General features: G+C 42.0%; 1 long non-coding RNA gene across 2 annotated transcripts; it reads left to right on the top strand.

Annotated features, from left to right (window-relative positions):
* Positions 1-1,327: 1,327 nt before the first annotated feature.
* LOC139631326 (uncharacterized) lies at positions 1,328-10,335 on the top strand. 2 transcript variants are annotated; one of them, XR_011693354.1, is made up of 3 exons: positions 1,328-6,271; positions 8,288-8,447; positions 9,102-10,335. It is a non-coding gene; the product is annotated as an uncharacterized lncRNA (long non-coding RNA). The 2 variants fall into 2 exon arrangements; XR_011693353.1 differs by having other exon boundaries at positions 9,099-10,335.
* The last annotated feature ends 436 nt before the right edge of the window (positions 10,336-10,771 follow it).

Genomic DNA, 10,771 nt, shown 5'->3' with positions numbered 1-10,771 from the left:
TAATAAGGTGCAATACCACATGATAAGACTAGACAAAATGAAACAAGACAATATGGTTGTTGTCAGACCAGTCCTGCATTGCCCTCAAGTTGTAAGTGTCATACAAATTGCAGAGTAAAATATCTGCACCATGCAACACACACACTCTCCATCAAATTTCATTAACATGACATTTTCAGGATTTGTTTTAAAATGAAAGATTGGCAGCAGATATTTCATTCGTATCATTTTAATGGTGCTTAAATTCTCTTTTCACCTCTCTAATATGTCACTGGGGATCACCCTTTGTGCCAGCACAGGGAGCTGTATTAAACATGAGACTGCTGTGGCACCAACACGATAACTTCCTGTGTTTCAACAAGGAGAGAAAGCAACAAAAAAAAGCAACAAAATCACTTCCTCTGGGAGCATTTGCAGCAGTATCAACTGTCAAGTGAACTCCAGTGACGCTCATATTGGGACCTGAACAGAATACAGGTATGTTTTGTTAAATTTTATTGCATGTGGCCCTTGTGTGAAACCTAAGCCTGGTGGGTAAATACGAAGTTATGCCATTTTCAACAATGCCCTCCCGTTACCGGCTGAATAAGTGCCCAAAGTCCATGTACACAATTATGTCACTTCCTGCATAAAATGGGCCTGCGTGCCCCCAAGCCTCACAGTTCAACCCGGTCAACGAAATATTGATGAACGTCCTCGACTTCACCGCTTCGTGCAGCGGTGGCGGATCTTTTTCTGGTGCTACAGTGGCTTAAAAAAAAAACGAAAAAAAAAAACGTATATCTGAGGAAGGGTAAAAGTTCAACATGAGCAGGCTGTAGAGGAAACAACCGAGAGCAACTGAAGGTCTGCAGTGGCTACATCAACATTCAAACTGACTACATCTGTAACTGTGACTGTGTGCGTTTATGTGTAAAGCAGAACCAATCGAGCAACAATAACTCAGCCTTGAGTGAATCATGTGTAAGGTGAATGAACTCTGGCTTAAAGAAACACCAGGAAAAAACCAAGGATTGTGTGAAAAGCTTTTTGAAAAACCCCAGGATAAATTGAAAAAAAAAAACTTTTCCCGGTAGTTATGAATGACTATGTGTGAGTATAAATCTACTGACTTCTCTCAAGTGAACCAAGACAAACTTGTGTGAAATTATTTGATTTATGGGCTCAAAAGTTTTGAAAAACGTAGAGAGGAAAAGGGGAAATTACACGAGTAAACACATCCATCTACACAGACACACAGGTATAATGAAGAGCTATCTTATATATACACAAACACACACACACACACACACACACACACACACACACAACCACACACACACACACAGCAACAGCAGCATGACTTTTAGCAAAGAAACTAAGTAATTCCCAAGGTTTTCCATTTTCTAGTCAAACAACTTTTGTTACATTTGGCCTTCACACATTGGTGCGCACACACTGACACACACATACACAAAATAATGGGAGTATATGAACGTGCTGTATACCAGTGGTCACCAACCACTCAATTGCAATCAAATCGTCTTTGTGGCATTTCAAGTCTATCGCAATATTTTTTGGTCAAAGGGTAATTTATTAATTTTCACCAGTCAGGATATTACAGCAGTATCAATTTCAAAACTATCACTTCCTACTACTCATTTCACATTAAAAGCTTTCAATAGTTCAATGACACTGAATCACATTTACTGAAAAGCAACTATAGAAGAGGAACTTGGTGTGTTACAGAAGTTGGCGACATCTTTGTCCACTCTAACCTTGTGTCGAACACAATCGCTGCAGATGGTAACAGAGGAACCCAGACATCAAAATGAAACTTCCGGCCCAACATATGCCTGGGCACTTGGCCCAAATCTGGCACATATACTTCCACATCTGGGCAGATTTCAGCTGTTACCCTCCAGCATTGGCTGACAGCTGGGAGATTTTCTGTGGGTGCGCCAAATTTAGCCAAGGTGTGAAAGTGGCATCTCACATTCATGCAGTATATGGGCCAGAATACAGCTGGGGAACTGGGTGTATACTGGGCCACAAGAAAATGAGCATGTGGCCCTAGTTTGGGCCAGGTTAGAGGCAGCTCAGGCCTGGAGTCAACTGCTATCTGGGGAGCGACAGCCTGTATGCTTCCTCTTTAACATATTTTTTAAATGATCTCCAGAATCTGTTTCTTTCTGACACACACACACACACACACACATAGCATCAGTGCATATGTTTCTGTCAGCCATTTACTGGCTCTGTTTGGACCTCTGGAGAACCTGCGATGAACCCTTAACATTTCAGTTTGCGCTGCAACGACCCTGCACCTCCGACGGTAAAGTGAAATGGCTGTTATTATGAAAGGGAGACCTCTGCACAGTGACCCTCGGCCCACCCATCAGGGGGTAACTGTTAAAGTGCAGGCTAAGTGTGTTTTTATCTGTTCATCTGAACCTTGGCTGTAGTGGCTGTTCCTCAGAGCTTTGCCCCAACAAAGCTTGCTTTATCCCTTCCTGTCGACAACCTTTCCTCTTTGTTACCCCCACTTCTCTAACATAGTGTTGTATTGTTGAAGTCAGACCTCCAACATCAAGGTCAGCTTTTCAGGAATTTAAAGAAAAGTAATTTGGTCAATTTCAAAATTAAATATGTGGGGTGAACGCAATGTTACACCTGCTCTCCTTTAGTGCTTTAAGAACCTGGATTTTGTTTCGAGATACGGAATATAGTGAACTGATTTTAAATTTTCCCTGAAGTTGTTCCATGTTTGTCCTGAGTGTTTCCAGAGCTCCAGAGTCCTAACAAAGCCCACTTTGTCCCGTACCATCAACTACCTTTATTCCCCCTCTTCCTTCCACTATAACTTTGTGTTGTTGTCAGACTAAAATGCCCATTGTCACATGTACTGCACGTATCCAAACACAGTGGCATAATAACCTCCACTATAACAAGGTGACTGGGCCAGGAAGTGGTATTAAGTTGCACCTGAAGATAGAAGACAGTGCCTCAGAGCCTCAGAAGCCACAGAGGCAGTGGAGTCAAAATACAAAACATGGCGTGTTTGGTGTCACTTTCTTTTTCTCTCACTTCTTCTTCTACTGCTTTCTCTGAGGGGAGCAGGGGGCCTCTTGGCGATCCTGATCCCGCTGACATTTTCACCCATTGCTCGTCATTAAGAAAACACTGTTCCTCTCTCTGCAAGGTGCTGGGCAAACACAGCTGCCGCCAAATAAGAAAATATCGGTCCTCTCCAAGGCAATTTCATTCAGCAGCGTTTTCCTCGAATGTTTTCGGCTCTGAAGTGGCGGCCTCACTCACCTCCTCGCCCTCGTGCTCTGCAAATGGTGAGAGAGAGAAAGGAAAGAGGGACAGAGGCTTTTTCCCAAAATGATTTATGGTGAGGGAAAGTTTGACTGATGGGTGTTATTTGTCAGTACAGACAGACATAAGATGAGTAAAGAGCTGAGAGTGAAGAGTGAGAGTTTGTTACTTTGACAACCTGTTTGTTTTGTACCTAACACACCACAGATGTATTTGAACAGTTATGTGTTTGTATGTTTTTGTGTCCATGTCTACACAATGAGAAAGAGAATTTGTGTTTATGCTTTTAGCTTGACAAGTCAAAGATGAGACTATTTTGAATCTTTGGAGGAAAATGTGTGACACCACCTGGTAAAAGATGTCAGGGCCTGAACTTATCAGTTGTCTCAGAATCACTGAGAAAGATCAAGAATGGTATGAGTGATCTGGGTACAAAACAGAGTGACATTGATCTGCCTCATTTAAAGAACCACAGATGTTCTCAAAAGGACACCAAGATTACTGCACTAAGACTACTGGGTGTTCCATTAGCCCAAAAGGGCACATGTCACTCTGCTTCTCATCAACCTCCACTGAATCAAATTTAAGTCACTAAACCTTGCCCTCAGAGTGACTTCTGGGTTTGCACCCATTTACTTGAACTCAATCATACCATGATTATGCTCCCTCTCGGCCACTGCGGTCCACCGAAGAATGTCGTCTAGCATTGCCATCCCTGTACACAAGGCAGTCTCAATCCAGACTGTTCTGGTCTCTGGTTCCCTGATGGTGCAACAAGCTACCCAATGCTATCAGAGCTGGGGTGTCCCTCTCTATCTTCAAGAGTCTCTTGAAGACTCATCTCTTCTGAGAGCACCTCCACTCCTAACACCTCTAACACCCTAATATGCCTGTGCACTTTCGCCGAACTTCTTTACCTGATTTTCTTGCACCTATTGAATAGATGTAGAGCTTAGTACTTTAACCAATGTCTCCTACAGCACTGAAGCTTTAGTGATGTCGCTCACTTGTAAATCTCTTAGGATAAAAGCATCTGCCAGTAAATGTAATGTAAGTGCAACAGTTGATGAACTCCAACTTTTGGCATTTCTCCAACTTCCTGTGATCTGCCACTGTATTACTGAGGAGCAACACTACATTTTTAGTGTGATCATGGAGCCAGTTGGTCATGGGCTGAGGAAGAAGGACTGAGGTCAAGGATTCAAGATCTTTTCAGGATCTTGTTTTCCACAGTGGGACATAATGGTTAGTACTGCTGCACCACTTCGAGTTTGCTTCTACATGTATTTGTGTGAGTTTCAGGTGGACCGAAGACTGTGTTAGGCTCTGACGATACAACATGTCCAGCATGGTACATCTTCTGTCTGATCCGTGCTCCAGGACCTTCCTGCCCATATGACCCTGAGAGTAATTAAGCACGTAAAGGCAATTTTATCGACTGAGCTAAAGGTTTGAGGATAACTCCTGCTGCTGCATTAACTGCAAGCTACAATGTGTTTTGCTTTAATGCCAGCAGTTTGTTTTCCACAGTGGATGTATCAATTTGAAATCAAACTACAGACTTTCCAATAACAAAGGGTCTTAAATGGTTGTTGAGTCTTGTGCTAAATTTATCCACACTGGACCACAGTGTAATAATGTCTGTGACTGGATAAACAACTGCTCAGATCTAAGACCTAAGGAATGCTCATAATGGGGCATTTTACCTGATTGTTGCTAAGCCACCCTGCCAAACACACACCATCATCACGGGCCACCTTGCCAAGCACATGCACGCGTACAAGCACAAACACACACACACAAACACACACATGCATGCACGCATACCGATCTTGCAGACAGATGTTCAGGTTTTTTGGTTTGCTGTACCGTTCTCAGGGGAATTCACTGATGTCTTGCACCTGCTCGTGAATACAGTCAGGTCTGCATCCTGGTCATCAATCATCGCCAGCCGCCCTTTGCCCTCGCCATGGCAACACAGGAGCCAAGACCACCAGAGCAACTCATAGACAAGAAAACAGAAATCACAATACACATATTAAAATCAACAATGACAAGAATCAAACTGAGTCATGGCTTCATGATGCGACCAATGAAAAAAGTGTGATGCAGTAAAGTGATCATTTGCTATCCTACAGCAGTGATACCTAAATGGTCCAGATACTCCCTAGATATCAGGTCACGGTCCACACATAGACCGATCTAACACCCATTCCATTTATTTCCATCCATTCATTCAAAGACTGTCCTCTCTTTTAATAACAAGATTTTGACGATACTTCACCTCCACTGTGAAATACATGGTGAACAAACAGAGAGATACAAAACATCTACAAAGAAACACAAAAGGAGCAACAAAAGGACACAAATTACGAGAGAGGTGCAAAATCACAACAGAGAAACTAAAGAACTACAAACAACAGAGATGCAAAATGACAACAAAAATACAGAGTTGCTTCAAAATGACATAAAGCAAACACAGAAAGACAAAAAACATCCAGAATAGTCATAAAGATGTTGCCTCGTGGAAGTTGTCTGTTCAGCCGCTTGCAGCCTTGTTTGTTTTAGGTATTAACAATAACGAATCAAATTGAAGGTGGTAATGAGTAACTAAAATACCACATAGCACCTTTAATAGAAGCTGCGTTATACAGTGGTACAGTCAGCAAGCATGTCGACGTTCTTGCGTAAACACACTCAACTGCTTCAAGGAATGAACCTGTGATGTTTTGATTATGGGGCAGACTCTCTAACCTGCTGCCAGGTTACAAAAAAGCCCGGGCCAACACATAACCACTGTCTTTGTTTGGAGGTCCTGAAGCCACGGGAGCCCCGAGCACCCTGAGGTGTTTACTGGAGATGGCAGCTGCACGAGAGACGCCCAAAGAAAGGGGTTCTTTCACCTGGAGGCTGGGAGAGGGAAACAAGAGGGAGAAGGCAGCAGAGGGACGAAGGGATGACAGAAAGAAAGGTGAGATAACACAGAGGAGAAAGTCATGATGAGGTAGGGAGAGACAAAGGGACCGTAAGAAAAAGATGGGGAGAAATGGGGAAGAGTGAGAGGAGAAAAGGTTCATGGAGCAGAGCAGCTGCAGTCACTTTGGTTCACAGCTGTTACGATGAATTCCAGTAGTAAACTGTCTTCATTATGGAAAACATCCAGTGAAACCTGTCAAACTGCTGGTCTGTGGGATTGTTAGCAGAAAGTAGCGTACGTGGAACAGACTATTTTTCTTTTGGCTTTTTTTTTTGTTCCATTGTGAAATTTTTAATGGCACCGTATAGAGGAGATATGTTCATACTACATAATAAAATGGTGCACAGTAAATACAGTGCACTATATACTGAACAGTGATTTCAGTCACAGCTGTGCTAGCAGCTCTGTGAGGCTGTACTTGGGAACAGTGGTGCTTTCAGCTAAATGCTAAGGTCAGCATGCTAACATGCTGATGCTTAACAGGTAAAGTTCACCATATTAAGCACTGTACTTTAGCTTGTTAGCATGCTAGGATTTGCTAATTAGTACAAAATACAAATTACATCCCCTCTGAGTCTTCTCTCTGGAGCTCTGATAACGCGAGGCTCTGAGCCTCAGTGTTTTCTGAGTGATCAAATAAAATACAGCAGATTTCAGGTAAACACTCAGAGAAACCAAATCTTGCAAGGCCGGTCTGGTTGGGCTGGGCTTGGTGCATGGCTTAGAGCAGTGGCTGCTTTGTTGTGACATCACAAAGTTCCAGAAGTCCTGATGGCTTGTTTTAGTTTCTGAATACAGGCTGTGTGCGTTTCTCTGTGGACTGAGCACTTTGATATTTTCACAGTATTAATATAGAACCTAGACCTGCTTTATAATAAAAAAAAAAAAATGGAAATCTCACTTTATACAATATGGGACCTTTAAAGAAAAGTGAGGGATCAGTTAAGTCATTAAACTCCATGAATTTCTGATCCAAATTTAATGGCAATCCATTCAGCAGATATTTCAGTCTGGACCAAACTGGTTGACCAGCAGTCTAACGGTACCATCTCTTCAGGCTAGAAATAGTCCATATAGTCAAAAAATCAGAATGAGTGTTTTAATTAAATGAATATTTTTTTTTTTTTTTCTTCAATTTTTAATTGAATGAACCACATTGCTGCAGTCAAACAATACACGTGGACACCTCTCAGTTGCACACCCTCATTATTAATCTTTCCAGGTCCAGAAACGTCTTAAAAATGCGGATCGATCCTCGTTCTCCTAGAAATGTTGGATTGTCCGTCCCCAGTTTTCCAAACATTTTTTGTTGTTGATTCCTACTGAATATGACCCCTTGACTTTTACCCAAACAAAACACAGGCATTTGTTTCCAATGAAAACACAAGCGGAACAATTCAAAACAGAGGCATTCTTTGGTTTTAAGAGTAAGATGAAATGAGCCTGCACTCCATCGGTTGCCACAGAAATGCCTCTCTGTTTTTTTTCTCCTCTCTGTGTCAGCAGCACAGAGATCAAAAAGATGAGGGGTGTGCGTGCACAGAATTTAAGCCTCCAATGCACAATGGTCTGGCTGTCTTGGCGTTGCGTGGCTTCAGTGAGTCTAACATTGACTGTTATCATGAAAGTGGTTATCAAGTGGCTCCGTTAACTCCAGCTACAACGCTGTCATGTGAAAGAGGAGGAGTTGTTAACTATAGGTGTCAGAGCCATGAATTAAGTTTTTGATATATGTGATATACCCGCAGGGAAATTAAATTACAGCAACTGGAAAGGCGAAACAAAACAATCACGTGATTACAAATGAATAAGATGCTGTAGAAACAAATATTAAAAGTAATTTTAGGGCTACAAGTGAATTTATCATACATCTTTATTTTAGAGTGAGTATTTTCTTTTTGTTTGTCTATTTTCCTGTGGTGTTGGTTGGCCAGCTTTACCATACAGGAAAAAATGACTTAACCCTAAAGATAGCTGACTAACTCACTCATTTCTCTTTGTAAAATGAAGCCAACACGGAGGTGCCAAGACCTGCAGTTCCTCAACTGGCCACTTGACACACAGGTGACACAATACACAGTCTTGTCATTGGTGTCACACTGTCACACTGATCTACAGGTGGCAGCCATGCGCCAAGAAAACACAGCAACGCAACACAGGATTCAAAATGGTGAGAAATTCCATCCATCCTTTTCCTGCCATTTATCCAATATAGGGTCACAGTGGCCAGTTTCCTTTTAGTAATAAAACAAAATACGTTGGTTTTTGGTTTTTTTTTCTGCAGTAGCTTTTTGTGGAAATGTGAATGACATCTTTTGATATTTTTAAAGCTGCAAATGTTTGATTATTTTAACTGTGGTTTGGAATGAATCTGGGATGCAGTAGCATGTGCTATGATGAATATGAGGATGAAGTTGATTTTTCCATTTCGAGATGAACTATTTCTGAGAGGATAAGATTAATTCTTGTGTGTTTTTTTTTTTTGTTGTTTTTTTTATCTGACTCCATGATGGTTCTTTGGCATGAATGACCATGTGAAACGGGAATAAGTAATTTGGCTGTCTGTGGCTAACCCCATTCAAACTTCAGCAGATTTTTAACCATGACTAAACCTAAATGAATGGGACTCATTGGGTCAACTATGACATGTTTCACTGTTTGGAACAAGAACTTCAAAATATGTCTGTCTCTCTCTCCAAAAGCTCAGCCATAACTTTACATACATTTTTCTTTTTATAGCAGTTTTAAAAAACCTGTAATGGCCTTTTCCCTCATTTTCCTTTCATCCATCCATCTGTCCATCCATTTTCTGCTGTGGTAGCAGCAGACTGAACAAGGTAGTCCTGACAGCCCTCCCTCCAGCAACATCTCGCAGCTCCTCTTGGGAAATCCAGAGCCATTCCCACGCCAGATGAGATATATAATCCTGTGCTCCTACCAGTTGGACATTCCTGGGAAAACCTCAAAAGGGAGGCGCCAAGGGAAATCCTGATCAGATGCCTGAACCATCTCAACTGCCATTTTATGTACAGTTTAATACACCGTGAGAAATGATTAAGACTGTGTCAGTATGCCTCAAACAGTGCATTTGCTGGATCGTTGAAGAGCATTTGAAACCCCCTCCCCGACATCTTTCCAGCACCAGAAACGTGGGGGCTGAGACTGACAATCCGACATTCGTCCTGATCGGTCAGCTGCATGGAGGTGAGACAGTTAGCAGGATTAGCAACAACAGCTTTGGACAGATGCACAACCAGAAGATTACAGTTTCACAGTTTGACATCTTTGTATGCACTGTCAGTTTTGGTAGCTATATAAGCCCAGTTTTACCGCACTGTCTCTTGACTCCTATTATTGGTAATCTTCTCAGGAAGGTGCAGGAGATACTGACGGCCTGTTCCTGATCAGGAACCTCCCAGTAACACACAGAAAGCAAAAAAAAAACTCCTCGTTTGACAAGCTGCAGCCATTCTTTCTGGGAACTCCTTCATGTTAAATCTTTGATTATTTTAACCAGGTTTGGTTTATGACAATATCCCTTGACAGGTGGCACCAAGGACTTCGTCTCCAATTTTTCTTTTATGGTTGTGCTGCAGAAGATAATTCACTTCATTCATGGTGACCACAGCTGCTCTGGCCTTTAAAAGAAATACAACCCTGTTTCCAAAAAAGTTGGGACACTGTGTTAAATGTAAATAAAAACAGAATGTGATGATTTGCAAATCATGTAAACCCATGTTTAGTTGGAAAAAGAACAAAGACAACATATCAAATGTTGAAACTGAGAAATTTTATTGTTTTATGAAAAATATATTCTCAATTTGAATTTGGTGCCAGCAACACATTTCAAAAAAGTTGGGACAGGGTCATGTTTACCATTGTGTTGCGTGGCCTCTTCTTTTAACAACACTCTGTGCACATTTGGGAACTGAGGAGATCAGTTGCTAGAGTTTTGAAAGTGAAATGTTGTCCCATTCTTGCCTGATATAGGAATTCAACTGCTCAACAGTTTGGGCTCTCCTTTTTTGTTTCATGATGTGCCAAATGTTTTCAGTGGGTGACAGGTCTGGACTGCAGACAGGCCAGTTTAGCGTCCAGGCTCTTCTACTACGGAGCCATGCTGTTGTAATACGCACAGAATGTGGTTTGGCATTGTCCAGCTGAAATATGCAAAGCCTTCTCTGAAAAAGACATTGTCTGGATGGCAGCATATGTTGCTCCAAAACCTGTATATACTGTTCAGCATTAATGGTGCCTCCCCAGATGTGCAAGCCATGGGCACTAATGCCCCCCCATAACATCACGGATTCTGGCTTTTGAACTGTGCACTGATAACAAGCTGGATGGTCCTCTCCTCTCCTCTTTAACCCAGAGGACACAGTGTCCATGATTTCCAAAAGGAATTAGAACTTTTGATTTGACAGACCACAGGACAGTTTTCCATTTCACCTCAGACCATCTTCAATGATCTTGGGCCCAGAGAAGTCGGCGACG

This window comes from Trachinotus anak, unplaced genomic scaffold (genome assembly GCF_046630095.1).
Source record: "Trachinotus anak isolate AG129_WGS33_773 ecotype Australia unplaced genomic scaffold, CSIRO_AGI_Tana_v1 ptg000013l, whole genome shotgun sequence".
Lineage (NCBI taxonomy): Eukaryota > Metazoa > Chordata > Actinopteri > Carangiformes > Carangidae > Trachinotus > Trachinotus anak.
This window is presented reverse-complemented; position numbering and strand designations above follow the sequence as displayed.